Below are 25851 nucleotides of genomic sequence, written 5' to 3'. Positions count from 1 at the left end.
ATGTTTCAGGATCATTTTTTTCCTCCAGTTCGTATTATGCAGTCTCTATAGAGCAGAAGGCAATTTCAGTTGCCTAACCTTGGCTGTTATGAGTATTTTAAAAGCATATATTTTTCCTGAAATAAAAGAAAACCACTGAAATTCTCAATGTGCATTGCAGAAATGAATTCAATTTGTTTCTTCTCTAAATCTGTGAGACAGTGGCCAAAATCATCACCATTTCATAAATACATTGAAACACTGAGAGAACATTTGGGTTATGGGAAGCTCTTCAAAGAAATAGCAATGGTAAGGAAAAAAATCGAATCTGAGTCCTAATTTCCAAGTATGATGATAAATCATATGGTCATATGTCATTTTAAAATGTATTTCTGTGTGCCCCTTTATGATTTCACAGGGTAAAGTGGGCATTTGAAATTGTACAGGGTGATAACTCTTTTGTAGAGTTAGCAATAGGCAAATTTTAGTATTCTAATTTTATATTTAGAATACTTCCTTTTCTTTTTTCTCCTTTTCTCTTTTCAATTCCCAGCCCCTATCTAGTCATATACTTATAAATAAATTTGGGGCAATCTATTTCGCCCCCTCACTTTCATTCTGATGCTCCAATTAGATCTTGCCAGTGGTTTCCAATCTGGTACCTTTGTATCCAAACTTATTTCTTCATTGAAAAATCCACTGCTGGATTACTCATTTGAGAGTGATGCTCTGAATAGGTCATTCTGCTGCTTGAAAGTTTCATGAATCTTATCCTATAGAATAAATGTCAAATTTCTTATGTAAGCATTCAAGATCCTCCACCTTCTGGATGAAAATTTCCTTCCTCACTTTTTTTGGGTTGTTGTTCTTTAATCAAATTCTACTCTTCAGACAAATAGTCTTTATCCTGCAGCTTTACTCATTTGTTTCAGGATCCCAAGGACCCTTTCTTCCTCTTGAACTTGCCCACAGCTTAATTTTTTAAGATATGAATGCTATCCTCCTTCAAGCCTCTCCTTCACCAGCACATACTCTATGACATCATTCCCCATCCTTTAAGTATGGAAGAGAACTTTCTGGTCTTTCATACTCCCACAGCCTATTGCTATTACCACACTTAGCACCTTTACATGATATCCTCGGGGTGGATATGCATGCTTTAGTGTCCGTGAACCTGCTAGGCTACCAATTCCTTGGGAAGAAAAGCCACAGCTTGTCCATTTTGCCCTCTCACTGATAAATAGTGATTTACACGTGTCAGGTGCTTGATAGGATTTTGCTAAGTGAAATAAGAGGAGTATTTCATTTTTCAATACTGTGGAAATCATCAAAACTTGTTTGTCACAAGTTTCATTCCCTTATTGAGCTCTTTTCTTTCTTAATAAATTAATAAACTGGTTTATGATCATAGAGGTAAATGAATTAATGAGTTATTCTCATTCTAGGAGTCTTCATTTAGAAAGAGACTTCTTGGTGACACTGCCTTGGGGCTTTGACAGCTTTATAAGATGGATAGCAATACCTTTTACTCTTGCTCTGCTGACTTTTGATAGCATTGAGCTTAGAGGATTTGTCTTAACTGCTTTTCCCATGAAATACCGGGACCCCTTTACCCTCAGGGGATTCATACCCCAAGCTCCGTTTACCCATATCTTTTCCTCTTAAAAAATTCTTTACAAAGGTCTTCGTCCTACAGTTTAGTTGATCTTGGTTAAACTCAGCCTGGGCCTCCTGTTCTGGAGGAGGAACTGAATATTCCAAATGGATAATAATTAGACCATCTATAAAAACAGAACTCTGGCCCACAATCTATTGCAACCAGCTCAATGTACTATTTATAGTAACCAGTCCAGGAAGCCAAACAAGAACTCCTATAACTGTTGGCTCAAATGGACCACAAATTTTTATCAATTCCCTAATTTTTATCGTCACCTCAACTTAGGACCAAAAGGAAATAGCCAATTATGTACCTTTAACCAATCACATAGATTGCCTGGATCCTAGTTACCTGTATACAGCTTCCCAATGTCAACAGCTTCCAATCAGCACATACCTTTCCACTATAGAGCTTCCCCGCTCCTCTGCCTGCCTTTGATTCTGCCGAACCGCAAGTGATGGTGGCTGACTCCCTTGCTATACAAAGTTCTGAATAAATAGCCTTTGCTTATTCTCATTTGGATTTGTTTGCACAACATACTAGTAACATCAGTAGCTAGAATATTTTAGAGACTATTCCTCAAGGCTCACCTGGGAAAGTTAGCTTGGTCTTATTCCACTTAAGTTCTCTATTGCTGTGTTAAAAACTACTCTGAAACTTAGTGGTCTGAAATAATAACCAGTGATCATTTCTCATGATTTTGTGAGTTAACTGAGTGGTTTTTCTGCTGGACTTACCTGTACTCACAAATGATGGGGCATTAGCAGGTGGGGTGCCTAAGGAATAGGCTCAACTGGGACTACTGGGACAGCTGAGTCTTTCTATGTGGTTCTTCCCTCCAAGGCATGGTAGTATCAGGGCAGCATCCTAGGTACTCAAAGACAGAATGTGCAAGCCCTCTGGAGGTCTAGGCTCTGGAACGCACACATTGCCACTTCTTGTACATTGTGTTGTTCAAAGCTAGTCACACTTTTAGCCCAGACTCAAAAGGGTAGAAATTTTTCTTAATGAAGGCTTAGTAAAGTCACACTATAAAGGGGCATGTGTGTAGGAATGGGAGACATATGTGGCCAGTAAACAATCTAGCACGTGCTTATATGGTGGTATTTAGACTGTTGTGTCTGCTTCTACCGCTGACTAATCTACCAGATTCTCAACCACTCCTGGGCTGGAAGTGGTAACAGCGAGGTGATCATAGGTATAGTCAAGGGTGGTGTCTGCACCAAGCCAAGCATCATCTTTTTCATTTTATCAAATAATTCTCTAGTGGCTTATTTATAATTCAGCCCAGCAAATACATATCAAGCACCCATAGTTCCAGGACTGTGAAAGATGCTAAAGACACAAAGATGAGGAGAATACTCAAGGAGTTGACAAAATAAGATTGGATAAGTACTCTAAGACTAATAACATAAGGTAGGGTTACTTAAGAACCATGGGCAAAGTTAAATTACAATGGGAATTATAAGGTTCAATTTAGTGCCCTTGGAAGGGTATTATTCTGGGTATTTATTGCTTTTTTGTTTTCTCTTCCTATTGTTTTATAAATGCCCCTTCACTTCATTTGTTCCTGGCAGGGCTGTCAATCAAAAAGCCATACCACCCCCAGGGTTATTCAGACTAGCCAATCGATTTCCCAAATCCCTGGACAAAGTGATTGGTCCAGGTGATCATCTGACACAGGTAGGACCAACTGGAGTCTGTGTTCCTTCCTCCCTCCCATCCTCCTTCCCTCTTTCCTTCCCTCCCTCCTTCCTTGCTTCCTCCTTTCTCTCCCCCTCTTTCTTTCTCTCTCTCTCCCGCTTCCTCCCTTCTTCCCTTCTCCCCTCCCTCCCTTCCTCCCTCCCTCCTTTCCTTCCTTCCTTCCTTCCTTCATCTCCAGGTTCTTCAACTTTACCACCTCACTGTGCTATTGGAAGCCCATTGGTGAAGGTATTCTCTCTCCGCTGATCAATGCTTATATGGACACTTCCAACCTTTTCTTTTAGAATCTATTCTTCCGACATTGATCAACACATCTTCTGATAAATATGTTCTTTAGTCTTCCGTTATGTCTTGTATCTATCGTACGAGGCTGCATACCTGTGCTAGTGTGTCTTAAGTTTTAGTTTTAAATCTCAGACAGGAACTTAGGAAGTTGAAGTTTTACGGAGGTGCCTCATGGTTGCCTATAGGATATGGCACCAACACGGTGTATTATAATTACATCTTTTATGTGTGTCTATCTTCCTACAAAAGTAAAATTTGTTTATTATTAGGATTTATTATTTGAACTCTAAAGAGTTCATCTTTGCACCCTTATCTCTAACAGAGTGCCTCTCCCATGGTAGATACTAAATAAATAATTGTTGAAGATATTAGTTGTGTGTGTGTGTTTGTCTGTTTTTGTAAGCAACAGAGACTGACTCTAGCTAGCATAAGAGGAAAGAGATGAATTAGAAAAATATGAGAGTTTGTAGACTCAGAGAGGAGACTGAAAAAGTAGGCTTAGAAAAGACAAGGACCAGTATAACTCTAGGGGTCTGGGTTATATGACTTGATGTGCTGTCTTTTTTAGGTTAAGTATTTGGAATGAATAAACTACTATTTCTAAACTTTGTGTTAATCAGATCAAGAGGGATTAAATGGCGTTCATGCACCATACATCTGGCCACTACAGGGCAGGCTACCTTGACTGACATCCCACCAGACTGTAGCCAGTGGAGGCAGGGTTAGTTTCCTCAAATCTGGAGCTATTGCCTAAAGGTGAAGGGATGCATGCTGACTACCATATGGAAAGAAGGCCACTATTTTCCTGATTTAATGATATGACACTTTTGGAAATCTGAGCTTGGCTGGCATTCTTAGAAGATATTAGGCATTTGGGAGATTAGAGACATTGATTCAGAAATCATTTGCCCATGGTTACTATGTAAGGTTTTGAGAATAGGTAAAATCACAGAAGAAGCAAGAACAACAACAAAAAAAGAGAACAAAAGTAGAGAAACTGTGAAAACCACTCATTTTTATGGAAAAAAAGAACGAAAGTAATGAGAAGGTAACCTTCAGAAAACTGCCTAACGTCTGCAAACCCTTCCTGGTTTATGTTTTATTTTGTTTTGTCTTTTGTACAATGCAGATTATAATAGCATCTACTCCTGTGGTGAGTTATGAGGATGAAATGAGATAATCTGTGTAAAGCCCTTACTAACTGTGTGGCCCATCAATAAATGTTATCTGCCATAGTTATTAGGAAAAGGAGAAAAGAGAATTCCATGTTTTAGGAACTAAGGAGGTTGGGAAGGTCAATAGGTTTCATGCTTCAGGGTAACTGAGAAGATGAAGACTGAGGATCTGACTGTTAGATAGTTATTGGAAATATGTAGAAAATAATTTTCAATAAATGACAAAAGAAGAAAAATTGAGTGCAGTGAGGCAAGCCATGGTTAGGGCAGCCTTTCTTTCAGAAGGCTGAAGTCAAAGGAAAGGAGCTGGGAATTCATGTAATTCTCCCTGCCAGTTGCCCATCTGAGATCTGTCCTGTTATTTGTGTTGGATTCTGGATTTAGACATACCCCTTTCTTCTGTGCTGGAGCCTTGGAGAGGACAATTCTGAAACCAAACCTAGACTTTTACATAATCTATAAATGTGTGTCTACCCTTGGGACTCAGAAAAGAGCTTTTAATGGAAAATTAATATCCAAGCCTAATTTAAAAAAATGAAACTGAATAAATACAGTAAGCAAAACAAAAAGCCAGCTGGCAGAAAATGAGGTTGCTCCCGTTACTTGCACTTCTGAAAAACCTACTTCCAAGAGCTAGGAGAGCTTCATCAGTACTTTCTGGTTTTGAGTTGACATAGAACAAGTTCGTTGCTTGAATTTCCATCAGAACAGTTCAGCTAGGTTTCTTCACCATCCATAGTTTTTATCAAAGGAAAAAAATATTTTTATTGAACTTGAATAAAGACCAAGACTACTAATTGAAAAGAAACCTTTTCTATTCCTTTTAAATTTTTGGTGAGTTTTTAAGCATAAATGTACTCTTTGAACACTGAATTATTTACACTGAGCTCTATGTATACATTACTAAAAAGTGATGTTCTCTTTTGTGTGTATTAATCTCCTGTTGAAATCACATCCATCCTTCAATAGCCACTGAAAGACTCCTTTTTTCCTTAAATTCTGCTCATTTCTTACATTTGCAATTAATGTCTTCCACATAACATGTTTTTCTCACAATCTACATTATTTTGTATTTCTGTACCTTCCACTAGTTAAAAGTTCCTTGAGGTAAAGTACTTATTTCTGCGTTAGTCTTTTCAACAGAATCTAGCATAATCCCTTGCTGTTAGTAGGTACTGAATAAATGTGTATGAAATTGAATTTTATTGATGAATATATTTTTTTACATCAAGAAAATATTGCTGTGTTGAACTTGCTAAGTTAATTTTTCTGCATACTCAAAAATCTACTTACCCATCACCTGATGGTAAGACTCTTGGGGAAATAGTCTCATACAAACTTAAGAGATTGAAATCAATGAAGATGAAAATGCATGTCTCTCCCAGTTTCTTCTTCTTCTTCTTTTTTCTTCTCCAGGTCTTGTCCATCTAATTATAGTGATTGGGCAAGAAAGATCCCCAAAAGCTAACAGGGGCAAATTAACTTCAGTAGTAACCAACACAGTATAAAAAATGGCTATTGAAATTACATTACTTACAAGCTCAAACCTGGTTTCAAGGCAAGCTCTTTGTTTCTGTGTTGAGGGAGACCTACCATATCTCAAAATATTATTAAAACTCTTTATATTATCATTTTTCCATGGATTTCTAGACCAACAGACTTTGAGAACAGAAAAGAATCTTAATTCTCACCAGATCTTCTCTCTCAGCTCAATTTAGTGATTATGAAACTGATATACAATAAGATTATGTAACTCTCTACACACATAACCACTTATCATGGATTTATGACACAAAAGCTCCAGTAGCAGAGAACTTAAAAAGACATTCACAATGTCTTCCTTTAATTAAGGGCAACGGTCAAGTTTTCTCCTTTAACAGAAGTGGGATTACTTATGTTGCTAAATTTCTCCCTGGCCAGGTGTCTACTTCTTATTTGGAATAATTTCTGTAGCACTCACCCACACTAGACCAAAGAGACCATCTTCTCCTTGAACACTCTACAACCAGCAAAAGCCAACTTGTCCCATTCTTGGCCTAACTCCAGTGGTATACATCCCCCTACATCTTCTATCCATGTTAATGAGGAGGCTAATGAATACCTTTTGCTAGGGGAGTTATGTCCCCAAGATACCTTGTAATTGTTATAAAGGTTTTAGAGTGTCATTCTGTGTTGTTGGAATTTCAGGTCATTTATTGTTGAATCTCACAATGTTCACACCCTATGAATGGTTTTTTGCTGAAGGTTTCTGTTGCCTCTGATCTTTGTTTTTTGTGATAGGTCAAAACAGTAGGATTGAGACTCAGCATATTAATGGTTGGTAGGCACAATTACCTGTAACACTATATATTTCCTGGAATTCCTAACTTATATTATTTTATGCCTCTCAACTCAGCTTGAAATAGTCATTAGATGGATAGTGGCAGTACGTAGTGTGATAACCTGTCACTGGGGCCATTTAAATTTTTCAAAGCCCAGAGGCAGGTTAAAATCAGAGGCAGCATCTACTTGCCTCATTAGACATTTGTTTAACCAGTTTCATCAGTTCTCTGTCTCCAAGTTAACATTGGAACCTCAGGCTTTAATAATGAACACAAAGTAGTTGAAGACTGGCCCAGTCTATACTGATCACTAATGAAATCCTGGTGCTTTCAAAAACTCTTCAATAATTAAACCTGGCAAGACACACACCAGGTGTAGTTTGCAGAGTGCTTAAGGCAATCGAATAGGATAATTGATGATTAACACAAAAAGGATCTGCAATTTGTTCCCTAGAATAGAAATTAGAAGGCTAAAGAGAATTCACAGGCTCATAAATGAATGATAGTACACACATGAAAATGGGTTGAAATGTTAAAAAAATTTAAAAAGCAGTTCAGTGTCAGCCTAGGTATAATGTACTATATTTCAGCAAAATAAATTTTCGTTTTAATGTTTGCAAAAGAATCAGGATTCTCTGCGCATCTCTCTTTGGGAAGGGTACTAGAGCAGAGAAATACAAGTTATCCAAAAAGCTCTGTAACATCACGAGAAAGATATTGAAAACTCCGTGAGTCTGAAGAGCAACCAGGGAATGTAGTTTCCAGTCATTGTTCATTCCCATGTGCTTTAGATTGTCTTAGTTTAACAGAGTATTATATTTCTGTGACATTACTGGAGCTGGCTTCCTGAGGTAATTATGTAAGTCTGCTTTTTGAGAAACTCTGCATGGGGCAGGAGGTAGCTGTGGGAGCAAAAGGATGAGAAAATGGCACCATATGGCATTGCCACAGTGGAAGAAGCCATTAACTACTGCCAACATTAAAAGAAAACAAATTGCTTTTCACATACACGGAACATAAGTAGAGCAGCCTTGATATAAGACTGCAAACATATAGTGCTGAATCTATAATAGAGTACCAATGGAAGAAAACAGAACTTGTTTTACTTGGTAAAATGATACTACTAAGCCACCAACAGTCAGCCATATACTTGACATGTCCTTATCAGAAGTGGTGATAAGTCTGGACTCATCCATGCGAACAATGTGTCCTTTCGCCATTATGCTAAACAACTGTTTGCAAGCAAATAACCACCACTGAGTGAAATGCTAACTAGACTATTCAAAGATTAAACTCACAACTGTGTTCTCTTTAAAGTCAGCTGCCCAATAGACTAAGCTAATTTATAACTCCAGTATACATGTATAACTTACTTTAAGCAAACTTTCATGAAAAATAGTTCAAATTTTTCTCCTCTTTTATCACTCCTATTTTCTTTAGTTTATTGATTTCATACATATTTACTTGTTTTATTCTCTTTCTGACCCTCACTAGGTTATAAACTCTCTGGAGGTAGCGTCTACATCACTTTTGTTCATCACTCTCTAGTGCCTGGAACAGTGTCTGCTGTACGGTGAGTTAATAGATAATTGTTGAATCAATCAATCTGTAACCAAAATAAAAATAAATGGTGGATAGATTAATATTTTTAAACTCTTTCCCAGAGGATAGTGAAATATAAATAGTTTGGTATTTTAGCAATAGAACTGAAACTGAAAAGAAAGAAAACGTAATCTGTAAACTCTACCAAAGAAAAAGAATCTTCTCACTGTAAGTCAGGAGAGCCTTGGTTAAGTTTCAAACTAGAAATCACCTTTATACTTTATCTGCAGCATTGGGCTGCATATCATGATGATCGGTAGCCTCCAAAGGCTTTTGAAATATGTACCAAGCTCCAAACTTCTCAGCACAACAAACTCCAAATTTATGTCCACTTCAGCCTTTGCCATTTCAGTGATAATTTACTACTTGGGTTGGAGATAATAAGTAAATACTATATATTTCTGCTCACTTACATGGACAAGAGCTTTCAATGACTAGCATATCATTTATTTTATTATACTGTAGCTCTAGCCAAACATTCTTATCCTCTCACACCACATTTGCATTCAGTGATTTAATATAAATCAATGCTTTTTCCTTGCCTCTTTCTTTTGGATCAGAGTGCTTACTGATCATTTTATTTTTCTGGAGGGAGGTTGAAGGTTGAAGAGCGTACATGTACAAGTATGGGATGTATGTTTGAAAGAGGGGACATGAAGTAGAGAGGATATCTACAGGTATATAATGGAAAGCTTTTGACTTGGCCTTTTGGATTACAGAAAGAATGTCATTGATACACACTTCTTCCCTAACAGTTCATTCTGTTAAATGAATAATATTCTCTAAAAATGTCCCACTTACAAATCATTTGATGTATGCCTCTTTACAGATGAAATTGCTCCAATACAGAAAGTGAGGTAGAAAAACTTGTATAATAGCCAGAAAAAGTTGTCATCCAACCTAACTTGAAAATCTCCAGTAATGAAGAGTGAAGGAACAAACGGAGGAGGGATATAGAGAATGATCCATATTTACGTGATGGCTTTCTTTGTTGTTGTTGATTCATCACCAACACATTCCATCCACTAGCAAGTTCTACATATCCTAACACCAAACCATATCCTGGTCTATTTACTTCATCTCCATTGCTCATGGCCCCCTCTGTGCTCATCAGGCCACTGTCATACCTCACCTAGCATGCTATAATTGTCTCCTTGCTTCCATATTTGCAGTCCAGCAATTGGCTCTTCACATGGCAGTCAAACCGACATTTTCAGAACATAAACCATCTCATATCCCTTGCCTTCATAAAGCATTCCAGTATCCTCCCGTCTCCCCCAGAATCAAATCCAAATTCCCAAGGACCAATATGTTGCCTGACCTCTGTTTACCTTCCCCACCAGCATCCCTGTCACCTTTTCTGTTCCCCAAACGTACTTTTGACTGCCTCAAGGCTTTGATATTTAGTTTCTTCAGCCTACAAAACTCTCCCCCTTATCTTCTATTTGCTGAACCCCAGTCCACCACATAAGTGTTCATTTACTACCCTATAGAGAATTAACCTGTACAGTCACTCTCTGTCCTATTGCCCCGTTTAGCTTCAGGGAAACTTATGACATGAAATTTATTTATTCCCAGATTCATTCATTTTCTTGTGTATTTGTTGACTGTCTATTTTTACCTCTAAAATCTAAACTTTATAACAGTAAGGCCAGGTCCAGTTTCGCTCACCGCTTCAACTCCAGTTGTCCAGAAAAGTTTCTGACTCACAGAAGCTATCCATTAATGCTTGCTGATTGAGTAAATGAATAAGAATTCTAGTTCAATATAGCAAATTTCTGAAAATCACCTAACTTTTTTATCATGGAATACGCCATTTAGAAAGTAGTAAATCCCATCATATTTGGCCCTTTTAACCTCTGAAAGCACAAATTAACTAGGATAACAATAGCACTTATCACATTGTGTTAAAACTCATAATTTGCATGCCCTTCTCCCTAAACTCTGGGCCGTATGATGCCATAGACTGTGTATTATTCAATTCTAGATCTCCTGTGCCTATTATAGTAGAATATTTGTCTATAATGACACATGTTACCAAAAGACCTCATGTTCTGCATAGTAGCAGGGGATGACAAAGCCAATTTTAAGTAAATATTTTTTTTAACCAAAGCACAAACAGAAAAAAAATAACAATTGCCTGTGGAGTTAACTAGGCAGACAGCTTAGTGTAGCTGAATGGTGCCATAGAATATTTTAATAATGTCCAAAAACTTTAAGTAAGGAGTTGTGATAAGTACTGAAACAAAGCACATGGAAACGGAGATCTCAGTCAGTGAGGCTGATAACGTGGACTTGGAAGGAAGCACAACTTGTGCTGGTTGAATAAAGCTGATGGTAAGCCTGTCTAGGGAGGAAGCCCTGTCTGCTTGCATTCAGTTGGAATGATCTAGAAGGGTTCTCACTGCCAGGGCAGTAGCTGAGATGATGGCTTTTTTCTTTTCTGCTATAGGGTGTGATCTGTTTACTTTTGTCTGGCTCATTTTGCTTGAGAAAAATCACATGTGAACCAATAAAATTTTGTATAATGCTGACATCATTCCCCTACTTATCAATCAAATATGAACCCTATATAATGGGTAAAATAGACATAGTGGTGGTTGAAAGAATGATTTAACACAAGAAGCATATTTTGGCTTGAAGGGGACCTTCAGAAGTTTTCTTTGGCAGTCAGTGCAACTTGGAAAATAAAAGAGAACATTTAATCGCTTCACCTCAAAATAATGGAGTGTCCTAAGGGACTTACAATCTGAGATATTTTATTTGGAGATCAATGACGCAATGTCTATCTTTTAGGGGGTTTTCTCCTATCATTTTGACATCCTCATAAAGAAGGATGGATTTCATACACACTTCCATTTGATTTTACATTTCTAATGACTAATCTTAGTGTTAATTTTTAAGGAGTTGTGGTACTCCTTTAGAAAATGGCATACTTCTGTATAATTAATATCAGAACACTATGGTTAGTGTTGGTTGTAGAATGCTAACTTAAATATTATGAACTGATCCTTTTGCGGATATTCTCACCTGCTTTTGAGTAGCTCTTAATAAAATATGACTGATTAAGTCAGGATGGATGATGGACTTTGTTGTCGACATTTCAAATTATGAATTGGCTTCACATTCAACATGTTGATTAAACAGAATTCTCCATTATTAAACAGCCCTATGTACAGACTATGCAATATTAAATCCACACATAAATTTTATGATCTAATAAGTGAATTATCTGTAAGCTAATTAAATGTATGAAAACCTAGGTAGGAAAATTAAAATCAAAGAGTAGGTATACATTTGTAAATAGCCACTACTCATTCTTCCAGGTTGAGTGATTAATGCTAACAAGTGAAAGGAATAGTACTTGAGCAAAACTTTTCAGTCATTGCTGTGTTTTAAATGAGAGATTACAGGGACTTCCCTGGCAGTCCAGTGGTTAAGACTCCGTGCTTCTACTGCAGAGGGAGCAGACTCTGATCCCTGGTCAGGGAACTAAGATCCCACATGCCACTTGCCAAAAAAAAGAGAGAGAGAGAGATTACAAATTAATAGAAACCTAAATGAAGTTTATGGAGGTCTCCATCATCTTGAGTAAAATTATGTACAGTCAGGCGATTTTAGATATAAATGGTGAAGAAAGCAATGATTCAACACTGAATCATAGACTCTCTGAGTTAAAAGAAATATTATAACTTACTTATTGGAAGCTTCTATCTGATAAATTACTCCCATTTATAAAACCGTCCATATATTTGTGTTTCTTCCCCTTTTGTGTTTCTTCCCCTTTTGTGTTTCTTCCCTTTTGTGTTTCTTCCCCTTTTGTGTTTCTTCCCCTTTGTGTTTCTTCCTCTTGTGTCCTGCCTACAGCTAAACATAGTGCAGTCTACTCTCATTAAGCTAGAAAGCTTCAGTTCTTGAAATCACTCTGTATACAAAAGTGTATAAAATGGAGGTATAAAATATATTTCTCCACTTCTCACATTGGCAAAAACAGCAACGTAACAAATTGTCAACAGTCACATTAGAACAGGGAGTTAGAAGCATAACTTAGAAGAGGGAACTCTATAAGCACATGATGAATGAGCAAATGCAATGGTGCCCAAACCCTCAAAATTGAGTTCCAGTGGTACACAAGTGAACCTTAACTTATACAAAGCCATGGGAAATGAAAACAAGTATTACTGAAGGTGATTGCACTCCAGGTATGATCTCTCAAGTCTGGGCTGGAGAGGAGCTAGTATGAGCTTGCATTTGTACTTCTCAGAGGAAGGGAAGATTCAATATGCACACACACGTGCTCTTTACAGTCTTGTTACAACATTGCCTCATGACGCGTTTGCAGCCAACTACAACCTTTTCTTGCACAGACTGCTATCGCTGTTTGAGTCTATCTTCTCCTTTTTGGCTTTTTTTTCTTTTCTTTTGCTTTGATTTTTTTTCTTTCTTAATTCAAATATGTTGATCCTTACTATACTTCATTTTATTAGGATCAAATTATTATTTCAACATATTGGTGTGGAATTGGATCTCAACACTACTAGTCAAAGTGTTTTTTTTTATTATTTTGCTTTGAGCCACTCAGGATGTCAATGGCCTCAGCCAAAGCACTGGTAAAATTAGGATGAGATCGGAAAGAAACCAGAGATTTTTCGCTAGGGACTCTGTTCTAAAATGATCAATTTCTATTTATTACATCAAATCTGAGTATATACTGTTGATATTTCTACGAGGGAAGTGATCTGGGGAAAAACAAATTAAGGTAGAGTCAAATGTAATCTGTTAGTCATCTACTAGTAATAATGACATTATGAACCTCATTCAATTTTATGTGCTACTTTGCCCACGTTTTCTAGACATATTTGTTGCCTCATCCTTGGAGGATTAAAAATAATAAACACACATTGTAAATTAACTATAGTTCAATTAAAAAAATAATACCCTACCTCACATTGTTCACGAAAGACGTCATATGTGATTTCTTGTATGATACTCCTGATTCTCATGCCCTTATTCAGGGTACCACAGGGCACCAGTGGCAGCTGACCATCACTGGGTATCACATGAGTCATGCATTTCTAAACAGACTTCTCAGTAAAATTATTTCCTTTATTATTTTCACCAGGCATGCTGAAAATAGATGCTTTTGTAAGCTTTTCAATGAAGCAAAGAGAGAACTCCTGAAGGCTAAGATGGTTTTGACAGTGTGATTCATTTTTTCAAGCCATAGGCACTGAAAGAATAAAAAAAACAAATAAACAAAACCTGTCAGGTTAGCTGTCAAATATAATTAGACTATAATGGCTGCTATGAGACCTCAGTTTATTTCCAGCACTGGAGCTGGAGCAGCACTTCGCTGTAATTGTGCCAGTGGTGGGTTTAACAGGCTGGGCATGGAAATCTGATTGATGGGACAGTCCTTTCTTTTTACACCCAAATAATATGCTAACAGTTCTCCTGACAAAGATGGCCCAGAAATTAAGGTTTGGTGTAGAGCAGTGTAAAAGGTATGCCCTTTACGATCAGGAGGCTAAAGTTCTCATCTTTTCTCTGCCACCACCTAGCTTGGTAACTTTAGGCTGGACATTTGAACATGATGTGTCTCCATTTTCACATCTATAGAATGAGGGGCTTGAACTGAATTATCTCCTTTCAGGACAGCTTTAAATTCTTTTATACCATTCATTATCTGGAAGCCTTAAAATCAGTCAGGCATTAAATAGAGAATATTCAATTCACTGCAGTTTTATTTTACCTTTCATTGGACATTTTGTCTGTGATGGAAATCAATATTGTTTTTGCTCTTGATATAGGAATATTAGAAGCTAGAGAGGGAAGTAAGGAAGAGGTGGCAAAAGTTGGTGAGAAAAAGAAAAAAGATTCAAAGATGCCTTTTTCCTTCATGAATCCAGAAATACCATGGGGCCCATGTAATTAACAGATCTCTAATTATTATACACAATTGGGAGAGGAAAAAATTCTTGCTGTTGTATGTTACTGAATTAAAATATTTAAAGTCTATAAACCCAACAGCCATCCCTTTTCTCCTTCCTTGCTGATATTATGCCTTGCTGGTGGACCTGATCCAAAGAGGTCTGTGAGAGCCAATTGCTCAGTTTCCAGGAGTTTTGCAAACCATGTTTTAAACATAGACATTGTTAAAAACCAAGTTACATAAACTCACAATTAATTACATTAAAAACAAGGGAATAAAAGGTCAAAACTCATCATTTCCAAGTATCTTACTACCTTGTACTATTATCTTTGCTCCTGTGTTTTTTCTACATTTATTGCATCCGTATAGTGGAAATTATATATAGTGGTATGCTACTTACTACTGCACATCGCTTCTTGGTCCCATATGGAGGATGCCATGTTGGTAGCATGAACTTAGCTAAGCTGGGAGTATTTACCCCAAGGAAATAGGCAAATGCTGTAAATCAAGAATTAATAAGTTTTTTGATTGTCTAGACCTAAGAGAGTGATGGAAAAATGTTAATAATGTAAATTAAATTTTAAAATGTCAGGTCAATAGCAATTATTACTGTGAAAACTGTAAAACATTGCAGAAATCTTGCTGATATTCAAAGATTCAGCAAAGATGTCCTCACATCATTGATAAACAGGTGAACTTTTTTTTTAATACATCTTTATTAGAGTATAATTGCTTCACAATGCTGTGTTAGTTTCTGTTGTACAACAAAGTGAATCAGCCATATGCATACATATATTCCCATATCCCCTCCCTCTTGAGCCTCCCTCCCACCCTCCCTATCCCACTCCTCTAGGTCGTCGCAAAGCACCGAGCTGATCTCCCTGTGCTATGCAGCAGCTTCCCACTAGCTAACTATTTTACATTTGGTAGTGTGTATATGTCGATGCTACTCTCACTTCGCCCCAGCTTCCTCCCACCCACCGTCCTCAAGTCCATTCTCTATGTCTGTGTCTTTATCCCTGCCCTGCCACTACGTTCTGACATACATCATCTGTGTGGTTTCACTTTCGCATCATTCTTTAACTAAAATGAAATTAGCAATTAACATTCAAGGTGAACTACTCTCAGGAGCTGCAACCACAGTTTGGCTACAGATATAATGTTTCGAAAAAGTCAGTGGACACATTTTGTGTGTATCAATTAGGTATATGGAATTTACAGTAAAGAATACTGTATAGATTATTATCAATTATTTGTAAATAGTGTACTATACATCCTTTATATCAATGAAATTTATGATACACTTATATATGTATAAACATGTGCCCTCCCTTCAGAAAGCCATTTGTTAAACATTTACCAGCATTACCAGCCTTCAAAATTGAATATAAAATCAACAGAAAGTTGTATTCCCAGTTCCCATTGCAACTAGGAATGGCCATTTATCCCAGTTCTGCCCAATTACAGTAAAGTGAACTTGTTTGAAGGCCTCTGAGAAGTATTTTATTAACGGGTAGAAAGGAAGAGTTGTATGAGAAGAAAGTCCCTGCCTCTTCTGTCCTGCCTTAAATATTTTTTTAGAAGTTATATGCTATGAGCTGCAGCAGCCATTTTGTGACTATGAGCAGAAGATTAAGAGAGTCATATAGAAGTTATCTGGAGCTCTGATATGAAAAAGTCACTAAAACCATCCTTGGAATTACCTCTCTCTCTATTTCTTTTTGAGATTAATTAATTCCTATTAACTCATTTCTTGAGTGCATCTCAAGAAAGCTCCTCCTAAACATACATGATTCCGTACCTACGTTGCCACATTGATGTCTTGTGTGTGTGTATGTGTGTGCGCATGTGGGCTTCAAGCCACACCATTCTTTCTACTCGATTATACTCTTTTCTTGGGCCATTGCAAAGGTCAGCCACTCTGGCTGTAACACTTCCAAACCCTCCTCATTTCACCATCAGTGTTAAACTGTACAAATCTTTCATCTGAAGATCACTTCCTTAGAGAAGCATTCCCAACCCCATGTCTCCCGTATCCTTATTTTTTATTATTTATTGTTCGGAAAGAGTGTCTTTTCTTCTGTAGCATTTATCTCAGTTTTATATTTTACATTCATTTGTATAATTATTAATAATATCTGACTTTATTATTTTTATTAATAATCTTTTATTCCTTTTATTAATAGTATGACTAACTGCATTTTTACTTAACTAATATCTTAACTTATTTATGACTCTCTCATCCCTGAAATAAATTTTAAACTTAGAAACTTCCAGGAAACACCACATAATTTCTTATTATTCACTGGCTCCTCCTTCTCAACCCCCTTTGATGAATCCATATCAGCTCCTTAATCTCTTAACATCAGTGTGTCCCACTGCACAGTCATTATATCTCTCCATTTCTTGATACATCACTCAGTCCCTTTGGGATCTCATGCAATCTAATTTGTTTAAATAATATCTATGATGACAACAGCCCAGACTTGTACTTCCAACTATAGCCTAATGGATATCTTCACTGGGAACTGAAAAGCAACATGTTCAAACAAAACTCCTGATCTGTTTCCACTCTCCTCTCTCCTCCAAAGCCTTCTCCATCCATACTCTCTCCCATCTCAATTAAACGTACATCTATTTGTCCAGCTATTCAGGCCAAATCATTTTGAGTTAACCCTGATTTATCTCTTGCTCTCTTATTCCAGGTCCTATTGATAAGCCAATCCCATCAGCTGTATCTTCAAACTATGTAGAATGCACCCACATCTCCCCAGCTCCATCATTGCTGTCCTGGTCCAGTCCTTTATCACATCTCACTTGGATTATTGCAGTTGTCTTCTAACTGGTTTCCCTTCTTCCTCTTTACTCCATTTCAGGTTCTTCTCTATATAACAGAATTTGGCTTTTACTCTGATTGAGAAAGGGAGGCTTTGGGGTATTAAGACAAAGCCTTTACAATGGCTTCTAAGAACCCAAAAACTCTGGTTCCCTATCACTCTCTGGTCTCATCTGCTACCGGTATCTCTCTTGCTCAATTTACCATTGAACCACCAGGCATCCTCCAAACTGAGGCCTGTGCACTGGCTACTTCTTCTGCCAGAAATCTGTCAGAGAGCTACGTGGCTCACTCCCTCACCGCCTTCAAGTTGTTCCTCAAGTATAACCATCTCAGGAAAGCCTTTATTGGTCACGTTTCAAAAAATTGAATACCTCCAGGTCCTGACACTCCCTTCTCTGCTTTATTTCCTTTCTAGCACATTTTGTCTTTTTATATAATGTACAGATTACTTATTTATTTTTTCTTATGATTCTCCATAACAAGAATGTAAGTTCCATACAAATAGGGATCTTTGCGTGTTTTTTACAACTTAGAGCTTAAAACAACTTTGTACACAGTAGCTGTGCAATAAATACTAGTTCAGTTAAAAAAAAAAGCCAGAATTATGTTGTAGTTGTTGTTGTTATTGACACAGAGACACAAAGTGAGCAAATGTTGTTGGAAAAATGATGCCAATAGACTTGCTGTATGCAGGGTTGCCACAAAGCTTCAATTTGTAAAACATGCAGCATCTGTGAAGTGCAATAAGATGGGGTATAACTTTGCTGTGTGTTGGCCTGTACTGATGAGCCTTTTCATTTTGTAATTTTCACATATCTAGTTGTGGCCTTTTCTTTTTGCTTAGAGAATCCTTTAACATTTCTTTTAAAGCTGGTTTGGTAGTTCTGAATTCTTTTAGCTTTTGCTTGTCTGTAAAACTTTGATCTCTCCACGAAATATGAACAAAGCCTTGCTGGGTAGAGTATTCTTGGTTGTAGGTTTTTCCCTTTCATCACTTTAAACATATTGTGCCACTTCCTTCTGGCCTGCAGAATTTCTCCTGAAAAGCCAGAGGTGACCTTATGGGAGTTTCTTTGTATGTTATTTGTTGCCTTTCCCTTGCTGCTTTTAATATTCTCTCCTTATCTATAATTTTTTCCATTTTAATTACAGTGTGTCTTGGTGTGTTCCTCTTTGGCTGTATCCTATATGGGACTCTCTGGGATAGCTGGACTTGGATGACTGTTTCCTTTCTCAGGTTAGGGAAGTTTTTAACTATTAAATCTTCAAATATGTTCTCAGCCCCTTTCTCTCTCTCTTCTCCTTCTGGGACCCTTATAATGCAAATATTAGTGTGCTTGATGTTGTCCCAGAGGTCTCTTAAACTGTCCTGTTTTCTTTTCATTCTTTTATCTTTTTTTTTTTCTGTTCACCATCAGTGATTTCCACTACTCTGTCTTCCATTCCTCTGTACCATTTAGTCTACTGTTGATTCCCTCTAGTATTTTTCATTTCATTTAGTATATTCTTCATCTCCGGTTGTTCTTTATACTTTCTCTTTGTTAAAACCTTCTAACTTCTTGCTCTATGCATCTCATTTTCCCTAAGTTGCTGTTTTTATTTTTATATATGTGGTAGGTTGGTTACGTTTCCCAAAGCTGGAGAAGTGACCTTCTGTAGGAGACATCCTATGCGTCCCAGCAGTGCACTCCCCTCTCGTCACGTCACCCGAGCTCTATGCTCTAGGGGTTCCCCCATGAGGGCTTTGCGAGTCCTCTTTCTGTGGAAGGCTGACTATGTGGGTGTCTGGTAGGCTTCGTCCAGCTGGTTGCCAGGCCCTGCCTTGTGCAGAGGCTGCCACCTGCTGGTTGGTGGGACTGGGTCATGAAACCACTGACTTGGGGAACCACAGGCCCCGACCAACCCATCCAGGCTAGTTCTGGCTCATTGGTGGGTAGACTCAGGGTCCAGAAAAGTCTGGGGCTGTTGCCCGCCCACCTGTGGGTGAAGCCAGGTCTTAGGGTTAGTGTCAGACTACTAGCAGGCAAAGCTGGATCCTGGAGTCTGGTTGCAGGGCCCCGGGATCCCAGAGCTGGTGTCAAGTTTCTGGGTGGGCGGGGCAGGGGGGTTGCGCAGGGTCCAGTGTGTCCCGAAGCTTGTGTTGGCCTGCTCGTGGGCAGGGCCCCAGTCCAGCTGGTCTCAGGACAGTATCTGGCCTGCTGTGAGCCCGAGTCAGGACTGTGGTTTTCCTGAACGTGATGTCTGCCCCCTGGTGGTTGAGCCTGATCCAGAGGCTAGAGTAGACTCCCTGGAAGGCAGTGACAGGGCCTAGGGGATTCTGGGACTGTTGCCTGCCCATTGGTGGGTAGAGCTGGGTCCTGGGCCCTCTGGTGGGCAGGGCTGTGTCTAGAGGAGGCTGTGTGCACAGGAGGACTTAAGGCAGCCTGTCTGCTGATGGGTGGGGCTGTGTCCCCATCCAGTTACTTGCTTGGCGTGAGGCGTCCCAGCACTGGCACCTGCAGGCTGTTGGGTGGGGCCAGGTCTCGGTGCTAAGGAGGTAGAGGGAGGAATCCATAGCACCTGCACCAAGTAAAAGGAAATTCCAAGAACGTCTGCTGCCGGGGTCCACATCTGCAAGAGGAGCCCTGGCACCGACCCCTGTTCCTTCAGGAAATTCTAAGACCAGCAGGTAGGTCTAGCCAAGCCTCCTATCAAATTACTCCTTTTGCCCTGGGCTCCAGAGGGTGTGAAATTTTGTGTGTGCCCTTTAAGAGTGAAGTCTATTTCTCCCATCCTTTGGGACTCACAAAATTAAGTCCAGCTGTCCTTCAGAGCTGAATGCTCTGGGGGCTTGTCTTCTGGTTCAGGACCCCCAGGCGGGGGAGTCCGGCGTGTGGCTCAGACCTCTCACTCCTGTAGGAGAATGTTTACAATGTAATTACTCTCAGTTTGTGGGTTGCCTACTCGGGGATATGGGACTTGACTATATCACGAGTCCGCCCATCCTACATGTCTCATTGTGGTTTCTTATTTATAACTTTAGTTGTAGAAGATCTCTTCTGTTAGGTTCTGGTCTTTTCCATCAGTGGTTATTCTGCAAACAGTTGTGATTTGGGTGTGCCTGTGAAAGGAGGTGAACACACTGTCTTTCTACTTGCCATGTTTTTTACATCCAAAACTATGTTTTACTCCACAATTATCTATCCCAAGTGCTGAACTTAGCATAGGACCCATAATAGACTCTTTTTTTCTTTAACATGTTTATTGGATATAATTGCTTTACAATGTTGTGTTAGTTTCTGCTGTATCACAAAGTGAATCAGCTATACGTATACCCATATCCCCTCCCTCTCTCATCTACCTCCCCCGCTCCCCTCACACCCCTCTAGGTGATCACAAAACACTGAGCTGATCTCCCCTTGTGATACAGCTGCTTCCCACTAGCTATCTATTTTACATTTGGTAGTGTATATATGTCAATGCTACTCTCTCACTTCGTCCCAGCTTACCCTTCCCCCTCCCCGTGTCCTCAGGTCCATTCTCTAGTTCTGCATCGTTATTCCTGTACTGCTCCTAAATTCATAAGAACATTTTTTCTATTTTTTTTTTAGATTCCATATATACGTGTTAGCATATGGTATTTGTTCTCTTTCTGACTTACTTCACTCTGTATGACAGACTCTAGGTCCATCTACTTCACTACAAATAACTCAATTTCGTTTGCTTTTATGGCTGAATAATATTCCATTGTATATATGTGCCATATCTTCTTTATCCATTCATCTGTCGATGGACACTTAGGGTGTTCCCATGTCCTGACTATTATAAATAGAGCTGCAATGAACATTGTGATACATGACTCTTTTTGCATTATGGTTCTCTCAGGGTATATGCCCAGTAGTGGGAATGCTGGGTCGTATAGTAGTTCTATTTTTAGTTTTTTAAGTAACCTCCATACTGTTCTCCATAGTGGCTGTATCAGTTTACATTCCCACCAACAGTGCAAGAGTGTTCCCTTTTCTCCACACCCTCTCAAGCATTTATTGTTTGTACATTTTTTGATGATGGCCATTCTGACTGGTGTGAAGTGATACCTCATTGTAGTTTTGATTTTCATTTCTCTAATGATTAGCAATGTTGAGCATCCTTTCGTGTGTTTGTTGGCAATCTGTATATCTTTGTTGAAGAAATGTCTATTTAGATCTTCTGCCCATTTTTGGATTGGGTTGTTTGTTTTTTTGATATTCAGCTGCATGAGCTGCTTGTATATTTTGGAGATAAATCTTTGGTCAGTTACTTCATTTGCAAATATTTTCTCCCATTCTGCAGGTTGTCTTTTCGTCTTCTTTCTTTAATCCATTTTGAGGTCTTTAATCCATTTTGAGGATATTTTTGTGTACAGTGCTAGGGAGTGTTTTAATTTCATTCTTTTACATATAGCTGCCCAGTTTTCCCAGCACCACTTATTGAAGAGGGTATCTTTTCTCCATTGTATATTCTTGCCTCCTTTGTTAAAGATAAGGTGACCATATGTGCATGGGTCTATCTCTGGGCTTTTTGTCCTGTTCCATTGATCTATATTTCTGTTTTTGTGCCAGTGCCAGACTGTCTTGATTACTGTAGGTTTGTAGTATAGTCTGAAGTCAGGGAGCCTGTTTCCTCCAGCTCCATTTTTCTTTCTCAAGACTGCTTTGACAGAAGATATACAGATTGCCAACAAACTCATGAGAGAATGCTCAACATCATTAATCATTAGAGAAATGCAAATCAAAACTACAATGAGATATCATCTCACACCAGTCAGAATGGCTATCATCAAAAAATCTACAAACAATAAATGCTGCAGAGGGTGTGGAGAAAAAGGAACCCTCTTGCACTGTTGGTGGGAATGTAAACTGTTACAGCCACTATGGAGAACAGTATGGAGGTTCCTTAAAAAACTAAAAATAGAACTACCATACGACCCCGCAATCCCACTCCTGGGCATATACCCTGAGAAAACCATAATTCAAAAAGAGTCATGTACCACAATGTTCATTGCAGCTCTATTTACAATAGTCAAGACATGGAAACAACCTAAGTGTCCATCAACAGATGAATGGATAAAGAAGATGTGGCACATATATATTATGGAATATTATTCAGCCATTAGAACAAAGGAAATTGAGTTATATGTAGTAAAGTAGATAGACCTAGAGTCTGTCATACAGAGTGAAGTAAGTCAGAAAGAGAAAAACAAATACCATATGCTAACATGTATATATGGAATCTAAAAAAAAAAATAGAAAAAATGTTCTTATGAATCTAGGGGCAGGACAGGAATAACGATGCAGAACTAGAGAATGGACCTGAGGACACGGGGAGAGGAAGGGTAAGCTGGGACAAAGTGAGAGAGTAGCATTGACATATATACACTACCAAATGTAAAATAGATAGCTAGTGGGAAGCAGCTGCACAGCGCAGGGAGATCAGCTCGGTGCTTTGTGACCCACTAGAGGAGTGGGATAGGGAGTGTGGGAGGGAGGGAGACGCAAGAGGGAAGAGATATCGCATATATGTATATGTATAGCTGATTCACTTTGTTATAATGCAGAAACTAACACACCATTATAATCCAATTATACTCCAATAAAGGTGGTAAAAAAATAAATGAAAAATTTTAAAAAGTAAATAAATTACTTAATTAAAAAGAGAAACAGTTTGCTTTGGCTATTGGGGGTCTTTTGTGTTTCCATACAAATTGTGAAACTTTCTGTTCTAGTTCTGTGAAAAATGCCTGTGGTACTTTGATAGGGATTGCATGGAATCTGTAGATTGCTTTGGGTAGTAGAGTCATTATCACAATGTTGATTCTTCCAATTCAAGAACATGGTATATCTCTCCATCTGTTTGTATCATCTTTAATTTCTTTCATCAGTGTCTTATAGTTTTCTGAATATAGGTCTTTTGTCTCCTTAGGTAGGTTTATTCCTAGGCATTTTATTCTTTTTGTTGCAGTGGTAAATGGGAGTGTTTTCTTAACTTCACCTCCAGATGTTTCATCTTTAGTGTGTAGGAATGCAAGAGATTTCTGTGCATTAGTTTTGTATCCTGCTACTTTACCAAATTTATTGATTAGCTCTAGTAGTTTTCTGGTAGCATATTTAGGATTCTCTATGTATAGTATCATGTCATCTGCAAACAGTGACAGTTGTACTTCTTTTCCAATTTGGATTCCTTTTATTTTTTTTTCTTCTCTGATTGCCATGGGTAAAACTTCCAAAACTGTGTTGAATAATAGTGGTAAGATTGGACATCCTTGTCTTATTCCTGATCTTATAGAAAATGGTTTCAGTGTTTCACCATTAAGAATGATGTTGGCTGTGGGTTTGTCATATATGGCCTTTATTATGTTGAGGTAAGTTCCCTCTATGCCTGCTTTCTGGAGATTTTTTTTTTTATCATAAATGGGTGTTGAATTTTGTCAAAAGCTTTTTCTGCATCTATGGAGATGATCGTATGGTTTTTCTCCTTCAGTTTGTTAATATGGTGTATCACATTGATTTGCTTATATTGAAGAATCCTTGCATTCCTGGGATAAACCCCACGTGATCATGGTGTAGGATCCTTTTAATGTGCTGTTGAATTCTGTTTGCTAGCATTTTGTTGAGGATTTTTGCATCTATGTTCATCAGTGATATTGGCCTGTACTTTTCTTTTTTTGTGACATGTTTGTCTGGTTTTGGTATCAGAGTGATGGTGGCCTCACAGAATGAGTTTGGGAGTGTTCCTCTCTCTGGTATATTTCGGAAGAGTTTGTGAAGGATAGGTGTTAGCTCTTCTCTGAAAGTTTGATAGAACTTGCCTGTGAAGCCATCTGGTCCTGAGCTTTTGTTTGTTGGAAGATTTTTAATCACAGTTTCTCAGTGCTTGTGATTGGTCTCTTTATATTTTCTATTTCTTCCTGGTTCAGTCTCAGAGGTTGTGCTTTTCTAAGAATTTGTCCATTTCTTCCAGGTTGTCTATTTTATTGGCATAGAGTTACTTGTAGTAATCCGTCATGATTCTTTTATTTCTGTAGTGTCAGTTGTGACTTCTCCTTTTTCATTTCTAATTCTGTTGATTTGAGTATTCTCCCTTTTTTTCTTGATGAGTCTGGCTAGTGTTTTATCAATTTTGTTTATCTTCTGAAAGAACCAACTTTTTGTTTTATTGATCTTTGCTATTGTTTGCTTCATTTCTTTTTCATTTATTTCTGATCTGATCTTTATGATTTCTTTCCTTCTGCTAACTTTGGTGTTCTTTTGTTCTTCTTTCTCTAATTGCTTTAGGTGTAAGGTTAGGTAGTTTATTTGAGATATTTCTTGTTTCTGGAGGTAGGATTGTATTGCTATAAACTTCCCTCTTAGAACTGCTTTTGCTGCATCCCATAGATTTTGGGTCGTTGTGTTTTTATTGTCATTTGTTTCTAGGTATTTTTTTCTTTCCTCCTTGATTTCTTCAGTGATCTCTTGGTTATTTAGTAGTGTACTGTTTAGCCGCCACGTGTTCTTATTTTTACAGTTTTTTTTCCTGTAACTGATATCTAGTCTCATAGCATTGTGGTCAGAAAAGATACTTGATACGATTTCAATTGTCTTAAATTTACCAAGGCTTGATTTGTGACCCAAGTTGTGACCTATCCTGGAGAATATTCCTTGAGCACTTGAGAAGAAAATGTATTCTGTTGTTTTTGGATGGAATGGCCTGTAAATATCAATTAAGTCCATCTTGTTTAATGTATAATTAAAGCTTGTGTTTCCTTATTTATTTTCCTTTTGGATGATCTGTCCATTGGTGAAAGTGGGGTGTTAAAGTCCCCTACTATGATTGTGTTACTGTTGATTTCCCCTTTTATGGTTTTAGCATTTGCCTTATGTATTGAGGTGCTCCTATGTTGGGTGCAAGAATATTTACAATTGTTGTTATCTTCTTCTTGGATTGATCCCTTGGTCATTATGTATATTGTCCTTCTTTGTCTCTTGTAATAGTCTTTATTTTAAAGTCTATGTTGTCTGATATGAGAATTGCTACTCCAGCTTTCGTTTGATTTGCATTTGCATGGAATATGTTTTTCCATCCCCTCACTTTCAGTTTGTATGTGTCCCTTGGTCTGAAGTGGGTCTCCGGTAGAGAGCATATATATGGGTCTTGTTTTTGTATCCATTCAGCCATTCTATGTCTTTTGGTTGGAGCATTTAATCCATTTACATTTAAGGTAATTATCAATATGTATGTTCCTATTACCATTTTCTTAAAGGTTTTGTATTTGTTTTTGTGGGTCTTTTTCTACTCTTGGGTTTCCCACTTACAGAAGGTTCTTTAGCATTTGTTGTAAAACTGGTTTGGTGGTGCTGAAT

At 38.1% G+C, this 25851-nt stretch overlaps 1 protein-coding gene across 10 annotated transcripts in view; it reads left to right on the top strand.

Moving 5' to 3' along the window:
• The window catches only part of LOC307193527 (uncharacterized protein), a 730787-nt gene that overhangs the window by 489851 nt on the left and 215085 nt on the right, over positions 1 to 25851 (top strand). For 9 of the 10 annotated variants that reach the window (XM_079935632.1, XM_079935641.1, XM_079935643.1 and 6 more), the window contains one exon: positions 8616 to 8694. The gene's annotated coding sequence lies outside the window, so the exon portion shown is untranslated. Of the gene's footprint in view, positions 1 to 3213; positions 3322 to 8615; positions 8695 to 25851 lie in introns of those variants that run through there. The other variant, XM_079935644.1, reaches the window with a different exon arrangement.

This window comes from Stenella coeruleoalba (assembly GCF_951394435.1).
Source record: "Stenella coeruleoalba genome assembly, chromosome: 10".
In the NCBI taxonomy this organism is placed as follows: domain Eukaryota; kingdom Metazoa; phylum Chordata; class Mammalia; order Artiodactyla; family Delphinidae; genus Stenella; species Stenella coeruleoalba.
This window is presented reverse-complemented; position numbering and strand designations above follow the sequence as displayed.